The 23,371-nt window shown below is 49.5% G+C and overlaps 1 long non-coding RNA gene across 2 annotated transcripts in view; it reads right to left on the bottom strand.

Annotated features, from left to right (window-relative positions):
• Nucleotides 1–23,154, bottom strand: part of LOC149444924 (uncharacterized) — a 98,520-nt gene extending 75,366 nt beyond the window's left edge. The window contains exon 1 of one of the 2 annotated variants that reach the window (XR_016306512.1): nt 22,950–23,154. This is a non-coding gene — a long non-coding RNA (uncharacterized LOC149444924). Of the gene's footprint in view, nt 1–15,520; nt 15,783–22,949 lie in introns of those variants that run through there. The other variant, XR_016306511.1, reaches the window with a different exon arrangement.
• Nucleotides 23,155–23,371: the final 217 nt, after the last annotated feature.

Below are 23,371 nucleotides of genomic sequence, written 5' to 3'. Positions count from 1 at the left end.
TGGAAGATCACAGTATATCTTACTCTTTGGATCCCCTCATGATGGCAAGTGTACAGACCAGAGAACTCAGCACAGGGATGGTGGGAACCCCTCATAATGGGCACAGCGGGCGTACAGACCCGGGAACTCGGCACAGGGATGGCGGGAACCCCTCATAATGGGCACAGCGGGCGTACAGACCCGAGAACTCGGCACAGGGATGGTGGGAACCCCTCATAATGGGCACAGCAGGTGTACAGACCCGGGAACTCAGCACAGGGATGGCGGGAACCCCTCATAATGGGCACAGTGGGCGTACAGACCCGGGAACTCAGCACAGGGATGGTGGGAACCCCTCATAATGGGCACAGCGGGCGTACAGACCTGGGAACTCAGCACAGGGATGGTGGGAACCCCTCATAATGGGCACAGCGGGTGTACAGACCCGGAAACTCAGCACAGGGGTGGTGGAAACCCCTCATAATGAGCACAGAGGGTGTACAGACCCGGGAATTGGGCACAGGGATGGTGGGAACACCTCATAATGGGCACAGCGGGTGTACAGACCCAGAAACTCAGCACAGGGGTGGTGGAAACCCCTCATGATGGCAACAGCAGGTTCACAGATCCAGGGACTAAGCACAGGGATGGTGGAAACCCCTCATAATGGGCACAGCAGGTGTACAGACCCGGGAACTCAGCACAGGGATGGTGGGAACCCTTCATAATGGGCACAGCAGGGTGTACAGACCTGGGAAGTCAGCACAGGAATGGTGGGAACTCCTGATAATGGGCACAGCGGGCGTACAGACCCGGGAACTCAGCACAGGGATGGTGGGAACCCCTCATAATGGGCACAGCGGGCGTACAGACCCGGGAACTCAGCACAGGGATGGTGGAAACCCCTCATAATGGGCACAGCAGGAGTACAGACCGGGGAACTCAGCACAGGGATGGTGGGAACCCCTCATAATGGGCACAGCAAGTGTACAGACCTGGGAACTCAGCACAGGGATGGTGGGAACCCCTCATAATGGGCACAGCGGGTGTACAGACCCGGAAACTCAGCACAGGGGTGGTGGAAACCCCTCATAATGAGCACAGAGGGTGTACAGACCCGGGAATTGGGCACAGGGATGGTGGGAACACCTCATAATGGGCACAGCGGGTGTACAGACCCGGAAACTCAGCACAGGGGTGGTGGAAACCCCTCATGATGGCAACAGCAGGTTCACAGATCCAGGGACTAAGCACAGGGATGGTGGAAACCCCTCATAATGGGCACAGCAGGTGTACAGACCCGGGAACTCAGCACAGGGATGGTGGGAACCCTTCATAATGGGCACAGCAGGGTGTACAGACCTGGGAAGTCAGCACAGGAATGGTGGGAACTCCTGATAATGGGCACAGTGGGCGTACAGACCCGAGAACTCAGCACAGGGATGGTGGGAACCCCTCATAATGGGCACAGCAGGAGTACAGACCGGGGAACTCAACATAAAGATCTCGCCAACATAGTTCTCCGAAGACAGAAGAAGCCATCAGAGGGGTAATTCTCCAGCAGGCACCGGACCCTGGAATATCAGTTTTGGGTGGACTTACCCTTTGGGGACTTCGGGGGTCGGAGGGCCCTATAATGATATTATTAGGGGCCCCAATGCCTCCAATGGCAGTCTTCCAGCACACGGTTGATGGGTAAGTAGCGCCATCTCACGTACATGACCCGAATCTACCCGAATATTCCGGTTTAGAGAAGCAGCCAAAATCCACACACGCCGCATCTTCTCCCTCCGCCCCTCCCCCCCCCTGCTCCGTGTATTCACTGAATAGCATCTTAATTATGAACAAGCCTTTCAACCGACTATTGAGGAAGAGATATATTCTGACAATTTTTTTTCTAATGGTTTGGAGGGAGATGTTTAATTAGCGGGCTTGTTAAGTCAGGCTGCGATTCTTACTGTTTTTATGTCGTTTTCTGCAAGATTTTTGTTTTTTTTTTTTGCTTGTGGAAATATTGGCATTTAGGAGCTTTTGAAATTATCGTCTTTTCAAAATATATAAATATTCAAATCGCTCTTCAGTTCTGGAGCTTTACACGTGGTGGATTTGGGGGGGAAATGCTCCGTCTGGAGGAACGCTGCCTCTAGTGGGCTGAAGGAGAACTGTGGCATCTGGTGATGGGCCTTTGGTGGCCAATTTTGGTGTTCACAAAGTCGATGAGTTTTACAGCATTGGTATTATGCACTAAAATGACATCGTATGGTCAAAAACGTGTAGACTCCCCTGGAAAGGATGGAGCTGAGGTGTCTCCAGAGAAGGGACCTGTTAATAATACATCATCAAAGAAGTTGTAGACCATTGGGCTTTTCCAACCTTGTGGTAACAGTTTGGTGAAGACCCTTTTCTGTTTCACCATGACTGTCCCTGTGTACAAAGCCAGCTCCATAAAGACTTGGTTTGACCAGTTTGATGTGGAGGAACCACTGGAGTGTACTTCACAGAGTCCCCGACTTCAACCCTTTTGAACAGCATTGGTATTATACACTAAAATGACATCGTATGGTCAAAAATGTGTAGACTCCCCTGGAAAGGATGGAGTTGAGGTGTCTCCAGAGAAGGGTCCTGTTATTAATACATCAGAAAAAGACGTTATAGACCATTGGGCACTTCCATCCTTGTGGTAACAGTTGGGTGAAGACTCTTTTCTGTGCCACCATGACTGTGTCCCTGTCTACAAAGCTAGCTCCATAAAGACATGGTTTGACCAGTTTGGTGTGGAGGAACCACTCCATCCTTTCCACGGGAGTCAAAAAACGTGCAGACTCCCCTGGCAAGGATGGAGTTGAGGTGTCTCCAGTGAAGGGTCTTGTTATTAATAGATCATCAAAGACGTTGTAGACCATTGGGCTCTTCCAACCTTGTGGTAACAGTTTGATGAAGACCCTTTTCTGTTCCACCATGACTGTGCCCCTGTGTACAAACCAAGCTCCCTAAAGACATGGTTTGACCAGTTTGGTGTGGAGGAACCACTGGACTGTCCTTCATGGAACCCTGACCTCAACCCTACTGAACAGCATTGGTATTATACACTAAAATTACATTGTATGGTCAAAAATGTGTAGACTCCCCTGGAAAGGATGGAGTTGAGGTGTCTCCAGTGAAGGGTCCCGTTAATAATACATCGTAAAAAGACGTTGTAGACCATTGGACTCTTCCATCCTTGTGGTAACAGTTTGGTGAAGACCCTTTTCTGTTCCACCATGACTGCCCCTATATAATGCCAATGCTGTTCAATAGGGTTGAAGTCAGGGGCTTTGTGAAGGACACTCCAGTGGTTCCTCCACACCAAACTGGTCAAACCATGTCTTTATGGAGCTTGGTTTGTACACAGGGGCAGTCATGGTGGAACAGAAAAGGGTCTTCACCAAACTGTTACCACAAGGATGGAAGAGCCCAATGGTCTACAACGTCTTTGATGATGTAATAATAACAGGACCCTTCACTGGAGACACCTCAACTCCATCCTTTCCAGGGGAATCTACACATTTTTTGACTCCCCTGGAAAGGATGGAGTGGTTCCTCCACACCAAACTGGACATGCCATGTCTTTAGGGAGCTGGCATTGTACACAGGGGCACAGTCATGGTGGAACAGAAAAGGGTCTTCACCAAACTGTTACCACAAGGTTGGAAGAGCCCAATGGCCTACAACGTCTTTGATGATGTATTAATAACAGGACCCTTTGCCGGAGACACCTCAACTCCATCCTTTCCAGGGGGTGTACACATTTTTGACCATACGATGTAATTTTAATGTATAATACCACTGCTGTTCAATAGGGTTGAAGTCGGGGCTCTCTGAAGGACACTCCAGTGATTCCTCCACACCAAACTGGTCAAACCATGTCTTTATGGAGCTTGGTTTGTACAGAGGGGCACATCCTTTCCAGGGGAGTCTACACATTTTTTGACTCCCCTGGAAAGGATGGAGTGGTTCCTCCACACCAAACTGGTCAAACCAAGTCTTTATGGAGCTGGCATTGTACACAGGGGCACAGTCATGGTGGAACAGAAAAGGGTCTTCACCCAACTGTTACCACAAGGATGGAAGAGCCCAATGGTCTACAACGTCTTTTTTATGATGTATTAATAACAGGACCCTTCACTGGAGACACCTCACCTCCATCCTTTCCAGGGGAGTCTACAAAGGGGCAACTCCATTTGATGGCCATAGAGGGAAGGGGCAACTCTGTATTAATGGCAATGGGGGAGAAGGAGAAACTCCATATTAATGGCTCTGGGGGGAGGAGGAAACTACATATTAAGACCCATGGGGAGAGGTGGAAACTCCTTAATAATGGTCATGGAGGGAGGGGGGCAATTCTGTATTAATGGACATGGGAAGAGGGTCAAACTCCATATTAATTACCATGTAAAGTATGGCAGGGGTGGCCATAATGGCACCCTGAGGTTGGATTCACATTTGAGCATTTTTGGTGCATAGTCATACGTTTATCAGGCGTTCCTTTTTTTTTTTGTTGTTTTTTTTGTAGCCAGTAAAGAAAAACATCAGCTGTTGCATCATTTGTTGCTGTTTTTTAGCTTTTCCGTCAGCTTTTTTTTTTATTACTATTCATTGATTATATTTTTTTTGTTAGGGTAGGGTACAGTGGGGTTAATATTTTATGTATTGTCTTCCTGTTATATATTTATTTATTTCAGGTACTTGCATAGCGCCGTCAATTTATGCAGTGCTTTACATATATATTATACATTCACACAGGGGCGGACTGACCATTTGGAAACTCGGGCCCAGGGTCAGTAGGGGGCCCCATGAGATGCCCCTGGTACCTTTTTCATAGGCTTTTTTGAGCTTGGGCAAGAACACAGGGGCCCCATGATCCCCTATTGCCCGGGGGCCCCATGAGTTGTCAGTCTGCCCCTGCTGATTCACATCAGTCCTTAACCCTCAAGGGGCGTACAATCTAAGGTCCCTAACTCCCATTCATACATACACATACTAGGACCAATGCAGACAGGAGCCAATTAACCTACCAGCATGTCTTTGGAGTGTGGGAAGAAACCGGAGTACCCGGAGCAGGGGCGGACTGACCATTTGGAAGCTCGGGCACTGCCCGAGGGCCCGGGGTCAGTAGGGGGCCCCATGAGATGCCCCTGGTACCTTTTTCATAGGCTTTTTTTGAGTTTGGGCAAGGACACAGGAGCCCCATGATCCCCTGTTGCCCCGGGGCCCCATGAGTTGTCAGTCCGCCCTTGACCCGGAGGAAACCCACGCAGGCACAGGGAGAACATGCAAACTCCAGGCAGGTGATGCCGTGGTTGGGATTCGAACCAACGACCCCTAGTACTGCCAGGCGGAAGTGCTAACCATTTAGTCACTGTGCTGCCCATATATATATATTTTTTTTTGTTAGGCTTAGTGTGTTAATAATATCAGTAATAATAATAATAAATGAATAAGTAGATGTAAAATAAATACGCAAATAAAAATAATCATAAATAAATCATAAAATGAATGAATAATATGTAATAAATAATAATTAACCCTAACCCTTAAAAATATAAAAATAATATTATGAATATTAATAATAATAATAATAATAATAAATAATAATAATAAATAATAATAATAATCTTAAAAGTAATAGGAATATAAATAGAATATTATTATGATTGATTTTTTTGTTCAGGTTTGGGTGTTTATTAATAAATAATAATTAACCATAACCCCCTAACCCTTAAAAATATAAAAATAATATTATTAATAATAATAATAATAATAATAATAATAATAATAATAAATAATAATAATAATCTTAAAAGTAATAGGAATATAAATAGAATATTATTATGATTGATTTTTTTGTTCAGGTTTGGGTGTTTATTAATAAATAATAATTAACCATAACCCCCTAACCCTTAAAAATATAAAAATAATATTATTAATAATAATAATAATAATAATAATAATAATAATCTTAAAAGTAATAGGAATATAAATAGATTATTATGATTGATTTTTTTGTTCAGGTTTGGGTGTTTATTAATATTTTTATTATAATTATTATTACCCGACACAACAGAAAAAAAAAAAAAGCAGCAGCCAAAAAAAAAAAAAAGAAAAAAAAAGTTAAACCAAAAATAACCGGATGTGAAATGAGGCTTTTATCCCGGCAGAGCTGCGAGCAGATGGAAATTTCATTGTGTGTCAGTTTGTGATAAGATAATGGGGAACGTTTGGAGACAATTACAGTAAAATTGCTCAGTCTGATCATCGGTGAGGAAGTCAGACAGGCAGACACCGAACTTCGGGGATGGAGCTTCGGGAGGCTGAAGCGAAAAGCGAGCCGGAGACAGGGCCTCTTAGCGGCAGCTGACACAAGTCATTATCTCCAAGTGCTTACAGGTGGCTTACAGTCCCCTACATCGAGTCCTGCGCAAGGCTGGCAGATGGATGGAAATGATTGGTTGTCATTATCCAAGATGGAGGAATAAAGGTGAAATCCGGGCCAACAGCTAAGTCCATATCTGCCAAGGGGTTTCTATACCTGTTCATCCAGTCCTGAGATTTACACGGCTCTGCAACACAGATCTGTCTGGAAGGGGAGAAAACCTGATTGTTTTGCGGCAGTAAAGAAACACTTACACGTCATTTCCCCAGCCTGTGATTGGACAGAAAAAGGAGAAGCAGAAGACCTACAAGCCAATATTCCAGTCCAGGTACTTGAGACACAGTTAAATCCCAACACTGGGATATCTGAAAATTCTAGGATCTGCAAAAAAACACTTACTGATTTCATGTTCTCTGCAGACCCCCCCCCATGTTCTTGTGTCATGCAGCAATATGGATGTCAGGGTCCTGTCCATGGCAGAAGTTCTGGAAGATCTGGCTTCTGCCAGTACTCTGCATGGCCGCAGAAGCACACATCAGCCTCAGTTTGGTGCCAGACGGCCTTTATAAGGAGGCTCATCGCTTCCTCAAGTTGCTGGATGATCTCTAGCTCCCCGTGCCCTGTTCCTGTGACCCATGATTTCCTGTTACTGACTCTGCTTGCTCCTGGACCTGTCTACTCTGCCATACCCCTGATCTGACCTCGGCCAGGCTTACGAATACTCTCTCGTTCCTCTGTGTATGACCTCGGCTATCCCATCTGACTACGTCTGCTCTGATTCCCACCTGGTACCTGACCTTGGCTTGAACCAACTACCCAGTAAACATCCAAATCGCAGAAGGGCTTGTATACCACGCACAGGCACCTCCTGTCTGCAGACCTATCTCTGTGCACCAGCTGTGCTTCTGAGTGGACCACCAACCAGCACTCCTACAGGCGACCTGTGCAACTTTGGGCCTGACTCCCGCTGTCCCACTCTCCGGGGAGTCCAGAACTTAGCCACAAAGGAAGCCCTCTCTCCATCAGCCTCCATCACCAGGTACGTGATAATGGACCTGGATTGGTCTTGACCTTAGACCCCTGGAGCTTGGAGAAGAGGACGTTGCAGGAACCAGTCTAGCAGTGTGGAAGAGTCGAGGATCGGGTAAGAAAATCTACTTTTCTATGACCTCATTGGTCATGGTCCAATGTAAGGGAGGCTTTTCAAGTTTCTTGGAGTTGGGCTTTAACCACGCCCACAATCTGCCACACCCTGCCCACTTCTCAGAGTGACCTCCCCCAAACCCAGCCTGTGGGGAACACCCATTCAAGGCCCCAGGCTGGTCACCATAATGAATGCCTTATGGAATAAATCAGTACCTTAGATAAGGATGATGCTGTGGTCCCAGGACACTGCATCTCTGGGACAGAAGTCCAAGATGTGGGACTATCCTGGCAGATCCAGGACAGGGCATGCCCCAAGTAGCTGTATTAAACATGCTGCAGCTTGCCATTCAAATCAATTCAAAAATAGTTAAAAAAGAAAGTCCCAGTGATCAAAAGCAAGCAAGAGGAAACCTCTGATCAAGGAACCTAGACAGCAATAAATATCTGTTACCCTTCACTGCTCTCTACAAAACAGACATTTTCTGGCTGGGGTTCCATGTGCATCTGACCATCACACCCCACTATATGGCCAAAAGTATGAGGACCCCCCTCCAAATGATGGAGTTGAGGAGCCTCTAGTGAAGGGTACTGGTAATACTCCACCATACAAAGTCATTGTAGACAATTGTGCTCCTCCAACCTTGGAGTAACAGTTGGGTGAAGACCCTTTTCTCTTCCACCGTGACTGTGTCCCTGTGTACAAAGTCAGCTCCATAAAGACATGGTTTTGCCAGTCTGGTGTGGAGGAACTCAAGTGTCCTCCACAGACACCTGACCTCAACCCTACTGAATACCTTTGGGATAATTTGGAATGGAGATTGTGAGCCAGGCTTTCTTTTGGTGCCCAATGTGTGGCAAACATGCCAAGTGTTCTCATCCAGTATTGGTAATTGCCCTCACCAATGGGCACAAGTTGTGGGAAGCATTGCCAGTTTGACCAGTTTGGTCTGGAGGAACTTAGAGTCCTGACCTCAACCCTACTGAAAACCTTTGGGATAAATTGGAATGGAGATTGTGAGCTAGACTTTCTTCTGGTGCCCAACGTGTGGCCAACATGCCAGGTCTTCTCATCCAGTATCAGCTCTCACGAATAGGCACAAATTGTGGGAAGCAATGGCAGAAGAGTGGTCCCAGCTCCATAAAGACATGGTTTGGAAGAACTCAAGTGTCCTGCACAGAGCCCTGACCGCAACCCTACTGAACACTTTTGGGATGAACTGGAACCAGGGTAGTAGGATGCGGCTTTATTACATTGGTACCGATCGATATGAGAATACACATTCCAAAATCTGGCGTAAAGCCTTCCTAGAGGAGTGAAGGCTGTTATAGCTGAAAAAAGGGACCAACTCAATATTAATGGTCATAAGGACGGGGAGAAAACTTCATGAGTGAAGAAGGCCAACCCTATATAACTGGAGATGGGCGGATGCAGCCAAATCCATGTTAATGGCCAGGGAGGGCAACTCCATAGGAATGGCCATGCTTGGAGGGGGGAATCTTCATAGTAATGGCCATGGGTGGAGGGTCGAAACTCAATATTAGTGACTTTGAATGGAGGGGACCAACTCAAATTTATGGCCAAGGAGGGAGAGGGGAAACTCCAGGGGATGAGGGGCAATTCAATATCAATGGCCATAGGTGGAGGGGGCCCAACTCAATTCTAATGGGTGCAGTGAACCAATTACATATTAATGGCAGTAAAGGGAGGAGGGACAACTTCATATTCAGGGCCTTGGTGAAGAGGGACAACTTCATATTCAGGGCCTTGGTGAAGAGGGGCAATTCAATATTCTTGACCATGGTGGAGGGTGGCAACTCCATATTGATGGCCATGGTGGAGGGTGGCAACTCCATATTGATGGCCATGGTGGAGGGTGGCAACTCCATATTGATGGCCATGGTGGAGGGTGGCAACTCCATATTGATGGCCATGGTGGAGGGTGGCAACTCCATATTGATGGCCATGGTGGAGGGTGGCAACTCCATATTGATGGCCATGGTGGAGGGTGGCAACTCCATATTGATGGCCATGGTGGAGGGTGGCAACTCCATATTGATGGCCATGGTGGAGGGTGGCAACTCCATATTGATGGCCATGGTGGAGGGTGGCAACTCCATATTGATGGCCATGGTGGAGGGTGGCAACTCCATATTGATGGCCATGGTGGAGGGTGGCAACTCCATATTGATGGCCATGGTGGAGGGTGGCAACTCCATATTGATGGCCATGGTGGAGGGTGGCAACTCCATATTTATGGCCATGGTGGAGGGTGGCAACTCCATATTTATGGCCATGGTGGAGGGTGGCAACTCTATATTGATGGCCATGGTGGAGGGTGGCAACTCCATATTGATGGCCATGGTGGAGGGTGGCAACTCCATATTGATGGCCATGGTGGAGGGTGGCAACTCCATATTGATGGCCATGGTGGAGGGTGGCAACTCCATATTTATGGCCATGGTGGAGGGTGGCAACTCCATATTTATGGCCATGGTGGAGGGTGGCAACTCCATATTTATGGCCATGGTGGATGGACAACTCCGCATTATTGACCACGGGGAGAAGGGGAACAACTCCACCATTATTGGCCATGAGTGGAAGGGGGACAACTCCACCATTATTGGCCATGAGGGGAAGGGGGACAACTCCACCATTATTGGCCATGAGGGGAAGGGGGACAACTCCACCATTATTGGCTATGGAGGGAAGGGGGACAACTCCACCATTATTGGCCATGAGGGGAAGGGGGACAACTCCACCATGACTGGCCATGAGGGGAAGGGGGACAACTCAGCATCACTGGCCATGAGGGGAAGGGGGACAACTCAGCATCACTGGCCATGAGGGGAAGGGGGACAACTCCACTATTATTGGCCATGAGGGGAAGGGGGACAACTCCACCATTATTGGCCATGAGGGGAAGGGGGACAACTCCACCATTATTGGCCATGAGGGGAAGGGGGACAACTCAGCATTGTTGGCCATGAGGGAAAGGTGGACAACTCAGCATTATTGGCCATGAGGGGAAGGGGGAAATCTCCATATCATTTGCCATGGGGGGAAGGGGGACAACTCAACCATTATAGGCCAAAGGGGGGGGGGAGAGAAAGGGGACAACTCCATATTATTGGCCATGGGGGAGAAGTAGGGGGACAACTCCATTTTCATGGCCATGATTTTGGCATGGGATGTGTGTGAAGGTCGGGATGGTCAGGAGGCCATAAACTTTTTTACATTATAAATATTCTGAAACCAAAAACGATAAAATTCAGCAGCAGCGCCATACTGGTGAAGGGCGACTCTGAGGAAGACCGCGAGCTCCAGCAACAGCGCAAATTTTTTATGAATTGAATCAGAAATCACTTTCCTCGCTCCTGAGATCCGACCCCGGGTGCGAATCGTCCTCTTCAGATAAATTCCGATCATCGAGTCTCCTCTCTCCCACCTCACATCCCCAATATGGCGTTTTTTCCCCCCCTCCTCTTTATTCAGGATAGCGCGGCGCACCCACACTCAGAGCATCTGGAAACGCGATTGGAATGGGCGCCGAGCCGCCGCCGCCGCTCCAGGCCGGGAAATGTCAGATGCATCTCACCTGCTTTCCATTTCCTCTTTTAAGGTATTTATATAAAATGATAGATTTCCATGGCGGAGTCGGCCACTTATCTCTCCATTAGCGCCGCTCCCATTATGAAGTCCGTCAACAGCCGGTTTTTTTTTTTGTGGCAATTTACGGCATGCGAAGATAAGAGCGGGATGGGAATGGCTCTGCCGAGCGGATGATATGAAAATGTGAAACTATCTGTGTAAATCGACGGGTTCAAATATTCCGCGGCGTCCTGACAGATGCGTCCTATTCCATCACAGAGCGCGCTCGCTCACTCTCGCTGCGACTCGAGAGGTCGGGTCTTCTAGGTGCGCAGAGAGAGAGATCCATCATGTGGCCGAGACAAGAAACTACCCCGGGCTTCCCGTTCAGATGACTTCACTTGCTGCATGCTGGCTTAGGGTCAATGGTCCAGAAAGCGCTAGAGCCAAGGACTGAAGTGAAAGCCGAGCGATGAGCATTTCCTGAACGCCGGGCAGATAGAAGTCACAAATGTATGGAGGCTCGTTCAGAGATCCTGGAATACAAGCAGGGTAACCCCTTTCTGCCCCCCCCCCCCCGTGCCCTGTGTTTCTGAACAACTGAGGGGCGGGGCAGGGCGGGGGGGCGGCGGCAGCCTTTGCTGGGTTTGACAGGAGGCTGGGAGCCAATATATTGCCCTCCATATGTCAGAGACTCCATCAGAGTCCTCATCGGTGACCCCCTTACAGAGTCCATATCCAAGTCCTTATCAGAGCCCCCCCCCCTTACATCAGAGTTCCCAAATACAGAGTCCCATCAGATCCTCTTACATCAGAGTCCTTATTAGAATCCCCATTACACCAGAGTGCTTATCAGAGTCATTATTAGAATTCCCCTTACATCACAGTTCTTATAAAAGTCCCCATTAAGGAGTCATTATTAGAGTCCCCCCTCACATCAGAGTCCTTATCAGAGTTTTCAGTAGAGTCCTCATCAGTGTCCTTATCAAAGCCCCCCTCACATCCAAGTTCTCATCAGATCCCCCCCTTACATCAGAGTCCTCATTGGAGTCCCCACTTACATCAGAGTTCTTATAAGACTCTCCATTATAGAGTCCTTATCACAGTCCTCTCTTACATCAGAGTCCTTGTAAAAGTCCCTCCTTACATCAAAGTCCTCATTAGAGTCCCCTCTTACATCAAAGTCACCACCTCATTACATAATAATCCTTACTACAGTCCCCTCTTACATCAGAGTCCTCATTGGAGTCCCCTCTTACATCAGTGTTCTTATAAGACTCTCCATTATAGAGTCCTTATCACAGTCCTCTCTTACATCAGAGTCCTTGTAAAAGTCCCTCCTTACATCAAAGTCCTCATTAGAGTCCCCTCTTACATCAAAGTCACCACCTCATTACATAATAATCCTTACTACAGTCCCCTCTTACATCAGAGTCCTCTTTGGAGTCCCCTCCTACAACACAGTTCCATTACATAGTCCATATCAGAGTCCTTATAAGTTTTCTCCTTACATGAGTCTTGATCAGAGTCCTTTTCAGAGTCCCCCCCCCCTTTACTTCAAGGCTGTTTTTAGAGCCCCCTCTTACATCAGAATCCTTTTAAGAGTCGTTCCCCTTACAATAAAGTTCTTATAAGAGTCCTTATCAGAGCCCCCCTCGTCTGACCCCAGGTGCGGGTAGGAAGCACTCCTGCAGTGGGCCGGATTTGGCCCTTGGGCCGTAGCTTGGAGATTTCTGTCCTCAGGTATTGCCGTCAATAGTGAGACACAGGGCTGGTCAGCGCTCTGACAGCCAGGCAATGAGCGTGCTCAGAGGGGGATCAGCAATGGCATCCAGTGTATTGTTCTTGGCTTTGCGGATCCGATTGATGACAAAACACAATAATCATCAGTAATGGCGGCTAAACTTCTCTTCTCAAAAGATCCCCGTAAAAAAAAAAAGAAGAGGATTTAAGGGCCGGCGTGGAGGAGCGCGGCGCACTAAATATTTCAGTCCTCATAATCAGATGAGCGCAGGGCAGACCACCGGGGGGGAAGAAATTTATCTTCAAACGCCTTAAATTATGCGCTGCAGCGGGGAGGACAATACCAGCGCAGAATCTTTGCAACAAGCCGCCATTTAGGCCGCGATTGCTAATATCCGCGGAATTAATGGCCGTGTTAAGGGACTGACAATGAGGACAATACATTAACAAACCGCGTACGTAAGAAATGATGAGGCCTTGAAGCCGACACTAAACTCGCTCGTATAATCCCCGCAGACCTGTCAGGACGACATAAACCCACATAACGTCCGCGCCAAAAGTCGTTAGCGGGGCTCGCCGATCGCAAGGGATGGCGGTGACATCACATGACCAGGACGGCGGATGATTTAACTCCGGCCGCAAAATCATTTCCATGGGATCCACACGTTGTGCCGCTGCCACTGACATACGTATCTATCAACTGCCAACCAGCAGCAGCTAGAAGACACAGGAGGAGGGCGGATTGCTGAATGAGTCATGTGACCCATCAACTGCCACTTGGACCTGGGCAACATAGCCTCATGTGGCCTCTGGGCAATAGGGGATCATGGGGCCCCCGTATCCTCACCCACACCCAAAAAAAGCCCATGAAAGGTACTAAGGGCATTTCATGGGGCCCCTGGGCAATAGGGGATCATGGGGCCCCCGTATCCTCACCCACACTTAAAACCACACCCAAAAAAAGCCTATGAAAAGGTACTAAGGGCATCCCATGGGGCCCCTGGGCAATAGGGGATCATGGGGCCCCCGTATCCTCACCCACACTTAAAACCACACCCAAAAAAAGCCTATGAAAAGGTACTAAGGACATCTCATGGGGCCCCTGGGCAATAGGGGATCATGGGGCCCCCGTATCCTCACCCACACTTAAAACCACACCCAAAAAAAGCCTATGAAAAGGTACTAAGGGCATCCCATGGGGCCCCTGGGCAATAGGGGATCATGGGGCCCCCGTATCCTCACCCACACTTAAAACCACACCCAAAAAAAGCCTATGAAAAGGTACTAAGGACATCTCATGGGGCCCCTGGGCAATAGGGGATCATGGGGCCCCCGTATCCTCACCAACACTTAAAACCACACCCAAAAAAAGCCCATGAAAGGTACTAAGGGCATCTCATGGGGCCCCTGGGCAATATGGGGATCATGGGGCCCCCGTATCCTCACCCACACTTAAAACCACACCCAAAAAAAGCCCATGAAAGGTACTAAGGGCATCTCATGGGGTCCCTGGGCAATAGGGGATCATGGGGCCCCTGCGTCCTCACCTACACTTAAAACCACACCCAGAAAAGCCTATGAAAGGTACTAGGGGCATCTCATGGGGCCCAGGGGTGGACTGACAACTCATGGGGCCCCCAGGCAATAGGCGGACATGGGGCCCGTGTCCTTGCCCAAACTCAAAAAAAGTCTATGAAAAAGGTACCAGGGGCATCTCATGGGGCCCCCTACTGACCCCGGGCCCTCGGGCAGTGCCCAAGTTCCCAAATGGTCAGTCCGCCCCTGTGGGGCCCCCTACTGACCCCGGGCCCTCGGGCAGTGCCCAAGTTTCCAAATGGTCAGTCCGCCCCTGTGGGGCCCCCTACTGACCCTGGGCCCTCAGGCAGCACCCGAGTCCCCGAATGGTCAATCCGCCCCTGGCCTCACCTACCCAAGTCTACGTGTCGGGAACCTTTCCCAGCATGCACAGAAACGCGTTGCCCTTTAGCAGACGCATGTCTGTGCCATTAATTCTTCATGGCACCCCCCCCATACATCTGCTAACACGCACATTTATGTTCTGCGTCCTGGTGCGGCGCGATTTTGCGGAAGGGTCAGGGATTTCTCTGGCGTGTTTTCTGCATGTAGGGAGGCCCATTGAAATGAACGGGCTGCCGTACACGTGAAGCATGGAAACGCGTTGCCCTTTACCAGATGCATGCCGATGCCAGTCATTTTTAATTCTTGCGTTTATTTTCTAATTCATGCGTTTTTTTGATCCGCATTTTGGTGCAACACAATTTTGCAGAAGGGTTAGTTTTTTTTTTGTGTGTAAATGGGCTGCCCGTCATGCGATGTATGGAAACGCGTGCGTGCTCCATCACACCTGCGTGGTGTACACGGTGCCTATTTTTACTCATCTCACTGTGCCCTTGTGAAAGGAGCCAATTGCCAGTCTCCCCTCCCCCAATAATCACTCGGACTGTATACTATAACTATGTAGGAAGTTACGAGACAGCAGGCAGGGGCTGATTTGCGTCAAGCATGTGCACATAGATCATCGGCCTTAGATATCATATATTAGTTAGTATATGCAGTTGCCTAGCCTTGCCTGAGCCGAGGATAACCAGATGCATGTTTTTAGGCAAAGTCAATATAAAGGCCGCTCTGACCTGCCTGGAGATCCGCACGCTATCCCCTCTCATCCGAGGATAACCTCCTCTCTTCGCAGTATTTTCGGGCTACGCTCGCCATCGCTGTTCAAGTCATTTTTAAACGAATGCAAAGCACAGCCACAAAGAGAAGGACGGCCGGTAATTACGGCGGCGGAATATTCCTGTGTACCGGGGCAGCCCTCCAGCAAGGACATTAGAAGAGAAGAAAAGTCTCCGACGCCACAAGTAATTGTGCGCACCTGCGAAGCGCGCCGCGGCCTCCGCCGGAAACGCATCCTCGGAAAATGCTACAATGCCACGGTGACACAAAAAAAAAAGGGGGGGATATTTACGGCATTGTCTGCAGGCTAATAACCGCAGATACGATCGGATGCATCCTCTATTCTCGCTGCGGTGTGCCGGAAAGTCGCTGCGCTCCTCACTTTTCCCTCTCTGGAGGGCATTATGTTCTTTTTTTTTTTCCCGTGTCTTCAGGAAGGATTAGAATCGCTTTTGTTCTCCCGGTTCTCGAAAGATGCAAGTCGGCAAAAAAAGCCATTTCTACGGCATCAATGGGCGGATTTAACCCCTTCAAGACCAACAAGGCCAAAACAGACCTTCACACCCAGACCCAACTGCAGCAGCTATGACATGCGCAGGGGCGGACTGACAACTCATGGGGCCCCCGGGCAATAGGGGATCATGGGGCCCCTGTGTCCTTACCCACACTCAAATTACACCCTATGAAAGGTACCAGGGGCATCTCTTGGGGCCCCCTACTGAACCCTGGCCCTCAGGCCCCTGTGTCCTCGCCCACACTCAAACCACACCCAGGGGCAGACTGACAACTCATGGGGCCCCCGGGCAATAGGGGATCATGGGGCTCCTGCATGAGGCGGACTGACCATCTGGAAACTCGGGCACTGCTCGAGGGCCCGGGGTCAGTAGGGGGCCCCATGAGATGCCCCTGGTACCTTTTTCATAGGCTTTTTTGAGTTTGGGCAAGGACACAGGGGCCCCATGATCCCCTATTGCCCGGGGGCCCCATGAGTTGTCAGTCCACCCCTGGGCCCCTGTGTCCTTACCCACACTCAAACCACACCCAAAAAAGCCTATGAAAGGTACCAGGGGCATCTCATGGGGTCCCCTACTGACCCCAGGACCTCGGGCAGTGACCGAGTGCGTAAATGGTCAGTCTGTCCCTGCTGGGATCAACACGCTGTGCCGCTGCCACTGACATACGTATCTATCAACTGCCAGCCAGCAGCAGCAGCTAGAAGACACAGGAAGAGGGCAGATTGCTGAATGAGTCATGTGACCCATCAACTGCCACTTGGACCTGGGCAACATTCTCCGTATGTCCAGTGTGCAGGAAGAGAAAGGTCCTCGTGGGGCTCTGGGCGCAGAAATCTTACATCAGTTGAACTGGCTGGATTGGAAACGGGCGGACTGGCAAATCATGGGGCCCTCGGGCAATAGGGGATCATGGGGCCCCTGTGTCCTCGCCCACACTCAAACCACACCCAGGAGCGGACTGACAACTCATGGGGCCCCCGGGCAATAGGGGATCATGGGGCCCGTGTCCTTGCCCAAACTCAAAAAAGCCTATGAAAAAGGTACCAGGGGCATCTCATGGGGCCCCCTACTGACCCCGGGCCCTTGGGCAGTGCCCGAGTGCCTAAATGGTCAGTCTGTCCCTGCTGGGATCAACACGCTGTGCCGCTGCCACTGACATACGTATCTATCAACTGTCAGCCAGCAGCAGCTAGAAGACACAGGAAGAGGGCAGATTGCTGAATGAGTCATGTGACCCATCAACTGCCACTTGGACCTGGGCAACATGGCCTCATGGGGCCCCCGGGCAATAGGGGATCATGGGGCCCCCGTATCCTCACCCACACCCAAAAAAAGCCCATGAAAGGTACTAAGGGCATTTCATGGGGCCCCTGGGCAATAGGGGATCATGGGGCCCCCGTATCCTCACCCACACTTAAAACCACACCCAAAAAAAGCCTATGAAAAGGTACTAAGGGCATCTCATGGGGCCCCTGGGCAATAGGGGATCATGGGGCCTCCGTATCCTCACCCACACTTAAAACCACACCCAAAAAAATTCTCCGTATGTCCAGTGTGCAGGAAGAGAAAGGTCCTCGTCGGGCTCTGGGCGCAGAAATCTTACATCAGTTGAACTGGCTGGATTAGAAACAGGGGCGGACTGGCAACTCATGGGACCCCCATGCAATAGGGGATCATGGGGTCCCTGTGTCCTCACCCACACTCAAACCACACCCAGGAGCGGACAGACGACTCATGGGGCCGCTTTTGTTCTCCCGGTTCTCTAAAGATGCAAGTCGGCAAAAAAGCCATTTCTACGGTATCAATGGGCGGATTTAACCCCTTCAAGACCAAAACAAACCTTCACACCCAGACCCAACTGCAGCAGCTTTGACATGTGCAGGGGCAGACTGACAACTCATGGGGCCCCCGGGCAATAAGGGATCATGGGGCCCCTGTGTCCTTGCCCAAACTCAAAAAAGCCTACGAAAAAGGTACCAGGGGCATCTCATGGGGCCCCCTACTGACCCCGGGCCCTCGGGCAGTGCCCGAGTTTCCAAATGATCAGTCCGCCCCTGGACATGCATCAGTAAAACTGGACATCTCATCGCCACCATGGTAATGGAGATCTCCCAATTTTGTTTTATTATCAAAAGGAAAAAATCGTCCAAACTGGAAAAAATATAATTTTTTTAAAAATGTAGCTGTATGTTTTTATAAATCATAAATAGAACAAGTGAGCCCTAAAAGTCAAAAAGCCGCTGTAACACCCAAGGAGGCCAAATAACCTCTAGGACAACAATATAAAAAGAGGTGCAGCGCTAAAACTTCAACCATCAATATGAAAGCTCAATATATAAAATATGCCAATAATCATAAAACTATAAAAATTAAAGTGACTTGTGACAAGGTGTCAAAATTCATACAAAATGAAGTGACTTCTGTGATAACGTGAAGTCCGTCACTGTGGGTGACCAATAGTGCTATCACAGTGCTAGAATATTGTCCCAATATGAATGTGTGCAAGATCAAAATATCTCCAATAATAGATGTTCCATCCAATGCTGTGGTGAAGTGACCGATAATTATAAAGACTGCGCACTCACCAGATGCGCAATCAATCAGCGCATTTAGAGACAATACTCTCAGTGGATGAACTGGAGGCTCCTTTGTGGATGGATCTGGTCTGGTCAGATATTCCCCTCACTGCTCACTCCTGCTGTGAATATGGCTCTCTCTCTCCTTTCATGTAGCTCATGTAATCCATGGACTCATGCAGTGCTCCCGGGGTCTTCCTCCACTGGCGAGCCTTCAATAATAAGCACAGAGCAAGTTGCTGCTGTTTTTATGCCATTACCATGACCGGCCACCACAAAACCTCCAAAAAAAAAAAGTCTGCTTCTGATGATTTCGGCGATGCCACATATGTGTGCGGTATTTGTTCTTTGTGCCCATAGTAGGGACAGCCAACAGTAGAAGGTATTTTGTTTTCCTTTTTTTGTTCTACCTAAATACACTAAATATAAAGCCTTTTTTTTTTCTTACCAGGCACGCAAGGTTTTCAAAGATGAAGATTGGAGGATGATAAAAGCTGTGATGACTGGGGGAAATTGGGTTTTTGGTCTTCAGGTTTTGTAATTCCCAGATAGGGTTCTGGAGTTCAGAGGCTTCAAAGAGCTTTTTGAGAGAAGAAGCCTCTAACCCTGTGTCCAAGTCTTACTGGAGACCAGCAGGCTGTGTGTGTGCAGATGTACATACACCTATAGTCAAGGGGCTGTCTGAAGTTCAGGGTTCCACCTGGGAGACAGGAGGTCCCTTTACCAGGCCAGGGTATGGGCCAGTGCAGCAGGGAGGGTTTGGTAACTCCTGGTTTGGGTTATGGCGTTCAGAGGCTTTGAAGAGCTTTGGAAGTGAAGAAGCCTCTAACCTTGTATCTAGGTCTTACTGGAGACCAGCAGATGTGCACACCCTTATAGTCAAGGAGTTATCTGAAGGTCAGGGCTCCACCTGGGAGACAGGAGGTCCCCTGACCAGGCCAGGGTATGGGCCAGTGCAGCAGGGAGGGTTTGGTAACCCCTAGTTTGGGTTATGGAGTTCAGAGGCTTCGAAGAGCTTTGGAAGTGAAGAAGCCTCTAACCTTGTATCTAGGTCTTACTGGAGACCAGCAGATGTGCACACCCTTATAGTCAAGGAGTTATCTGAAGGTCAGGGCTCCACCTGGGAGACAGGAGGTCCCCTGACCAGGCCAGGGTATGGGCCAGTGCAGCAGGGAGAGTTTGGTAACTACTGGTTTGGGTTATGGAGTTTAGAGGCTTTGAAAGTGAAGAAGCCTCTAACCTTGTGTCTAGGTCTTACTGGAGACCAGCAGGTATGCACACCCTTATAGTCAAGGAGTTATCTGAAGGTCACAGTTCCCCCTGGGAGACAGGAGGTCCCCTGACCAGGCCAGGGTGTGGGACAGTGCAGCAGGGAGAGTTTGGTAACTACTGGTTTGGGTTATGGAGTTTAGAGGCTTCGAAGAGCTTTGGAAGCGAAGAAGCCTCTAACCTTGTGTCCAGGTCTTACTGGAGACCAGCAGGTTGTGTGCAGATGTGCACACCCTTATAGTCAAGGAGTTATCTGAAGGTCAGGGCTCCACCCGGGAGACAGGAGGTCCCCTGTCCAGGCCAGGGTGTGGGCCAGAGCAGCGAGGAGGGTTAGGTAATTCCCATATTGGGTTCTAGAGTTTGGAGGCTTCAAAGAACTTTGGAAAGGAAGACTTTAAACTTATGCCCAGGAATTACTGGCTGTGTGTGCAGGTGTGCATACCCTTATAGACAAGGGTTTTTTTTTAAGGGGATAGGCCACTAGGTCTTCTCTCAGCCCTTCCCAATTGCTAACCTTGGGACTGGCATGCAGAATGAGACAGACAGTCACATAGCCAATTTGTACATACATACTAGGACCTAATAGGACAGGGGCTGATGAACCTGCCAACCTGTCTTTGGAGTGCGGGAGGAAATTGGAGAACCTGGGGGAAACCCATGCAAGCAAAGGGAGCACATGCAAACTCCATTCAGAAGAGAGTATTGTGGAGCAGTAAATGATGTAGCATTGTGCAGAACGGTTTGGGAAGCTCCTGGCCACCGAAATTAAGGCCAAAAAATCTGCCAGACACTTCCTTTAAACGTTCTACTAAGGATGCAGAAATAGAATGGTGGACCTGGTGGCACTGGTGGTCCAGCAGAAGCAGATATATGTCAGAATGAGACCTTGGTTCCAGAAACCTTTTGGGAATCCAAAATGTCTCCAAAAAAAAATCAAAATCCAGCTCAGTTCATGAAATTTGATCCAAGCCTAACTATGAGGGTCAACTCTAGTAAGCATACGTCTAGGGGGGGTGGGGTGCTTAAGATGGGGAACGGGTACAAAGGATAGAATACCTTCTATGAGTGTGTGTGCATCCTTTAAAGTTGAATTCCAGGGAAAACATTCTTCATTAGTTCCAGATAGAACATGGAAGGGTCAGAGGCAAGATCAAGTGATTCCATCTCTCTCATAATTATACAGTCAATACTCTTCTGTTTCCAAATGTCACCATGGCAGGCAGTTGTTAAAGTAGTATTCCGCCCACAGCGTTTGTTAGTTCAGCACAATAAAATAAACATTCCCTGGTAAACATTTTGCTATTCCAGCACTTGCAGGTTACAACTTTTAGTGCAGCGGGCTCCTGCTCTCTCAGTGGTGCTTCCCTGAACTTCTGGTCTTCACAGGAAAGAGTTAACAGTGGACAGTGCAGACTACAGCCAGCCTGTTAGCTTGGAGTAGGGAGGAGGGAGGAGAAAGGAGGAGCAGCAGGGGAAGGAGGGGGAGGAGAAAAGGAGGAACAGGGGATGGAGGGGGAGGAGAAACAGAGGATGGAGGGGGAGGAGAAACAGGGTATGGAGGGGGAGGAGGAAGGAGGGGCAGGGGATGGAGGGGGAGGAGGAAGGCGGGGCAGGGGATGGAGGGGAGAAGGAAGGAAGAGCAGGGAAGGGAATAGGAGGAGGAAGGAAGAGCAGGGGATGGAAGGGGAGGAGGAAAGAAGAGCAGGGGATGGAAGGGGAGGAGGAAGGAAGAGCAGGGGATGGAAGGGGAGGAGGAAGGTAGAGCAGGGGATGGAAGGGGAGGAGGAAGGTAGAGCAGGGGATGGAAGGGGAGGAGGAAGGAAGAGCAGGGGATAGAGGGGGAGGAGGAAGGAAGAGCAGGGGATGGAGGAGGAGGAGGAAGGAAGAGCAGGGGATGGAAGGGGAGGAGGAAGGAGAAGCAGGGGATGAGAGGGAGGAGGAAGGAGAAGCAGGGAATGAGAGAGAGGAGGAAGAAGGAGCAGGGGATGGAGGAAGGAGGAGCAGGGAATGAGAGAGAGGAGGAAGAAGGAACAGGGGATGGAGGAAGGAGAAACAGGGGATGGAGGGAGAGGAGGAAGGAGGAACAGGGGATGGAGGGGGAGAAGTAAAGAGGAACAGGTGATGGAGGGGGAGGAGGAAGGAGGGTTAGAGGATGGCGGGGGAGGAGGAAGGAGATTCAGAGGATGGCAGGGGAGGAGGAAGGAGGAACAGGGGATGGAGGGGGAGGAGGAAGGAGGAACAGGGGATGAAGGGGGAGGAGGAAGAAAGTTCAGAGGATGGAGGGGGTGGAGGAAGGAGGAACAGGTGATGGAGGGGGAGGAGGAAGGAGGAACTGGGGATGGAGGGGGAGGAGGAAGGAGGTTCAGAGGATGGAGGGGAAGGAGGAAGGAGGTTCAGAGGATGGAGGGGAGAGGAGGAAGGAGGAAGGAGGAACAGGTAATGGAGGGGGAGGAGCAGCAGGGAATGGAGTGGAAGGAGAAGCAGGGGAGTGTCTTGCCATCCTAGGCTGTGCGTATGTGTGTTTCTATTGATACACACAGTGTAGGAAGACACAACTCTAGTCTCTGCATACAAGGCTGGTTCCAAAGGACACTACAAGAGGAAAGGAGCCAGCCTGAAACAGGAAACCTGGATCAAAGTCTTCAAGGAGGTGCTCCCTAAACTAGAACATAGGCAAGGAATAAATATAAAGAATCGGCATACTCAGTAAGATTAAATCAATGGCCCCAAGTGGGACTGGCTTCAAGTCATGTGACCACCACAACAGCCAATCAGAGAGGTCATGTGATCGGGACGTTCGACACCTCGACCCCCCCCAGTGTAAAGAGCCACTTAAAGGGACACCAGGGCTGGGCAGGAAGAAGGTAGGAAAGGTATACAGCCTGACACCGCTCTGACAGGGAGAGAATACAATACATACAGTGTGCTGATCCAGTCTTGGTCCCCTGAGTATGTACAGGTGTGGGCCACCTAGAGGTTTTACATGCAGAGTAAAGTTTAAATCCAGCCTATTTGCAGATCCTTACCTGCTTCTCTTACGTAGATACTGCAGTCAGGACAGCAGCCATAGTGAGGGCTAAGTAGGAGGGCCTCCTTTGCTCCTGAGTAGTCCCAATGTTGTAATAGGCAGCACTGCACTCCCTCGGCATCCTTCTAGCCATACAGCACCTCCGTCAAGTATCTCAGTAGCTGTGCAGGGAATGCTTGCCATTCGATGTCAAGCACTGTGCGAGCGTCTGGGGAAACATAAAATGAAGACCTAATTACACGAGCAGGGGGAGGAGGATCTCAGGACACTTTTTAAGCAGAGTTACCATAGATGCAAGGAAGCTAAATTTTAGTTATTCTTTAGCTGGTGAGATCATTTTCTTTATTTTTAGCAAATGACTGAAAAATCTGCGTTTTAAAAAAAAGACAATCCTCATGGCGAAACGCGGAATCTACGTCT

The sequence above is a fragment of the Staurois parvus genome, unplaced genomic scaffold (assembly GCF_062004578.1).
Source record: "Staurois parvus isolate SC_StPar_1 unplaced genomic scaffold, SC_StPar_1.0 ptg000762l, whole genome shotgun sequence".
Taxonomy (NCBI): Eukaryota; Metazoa; Chordata; class Amphibia; order Anura; family Ranidae; genus Staurois; species Staurois parvus.
The sequence above is the reverse complement of the archived record's forward strand: the minus strand, read 5'-3'. Positions and strand labels throughout refer to the sequence as shown.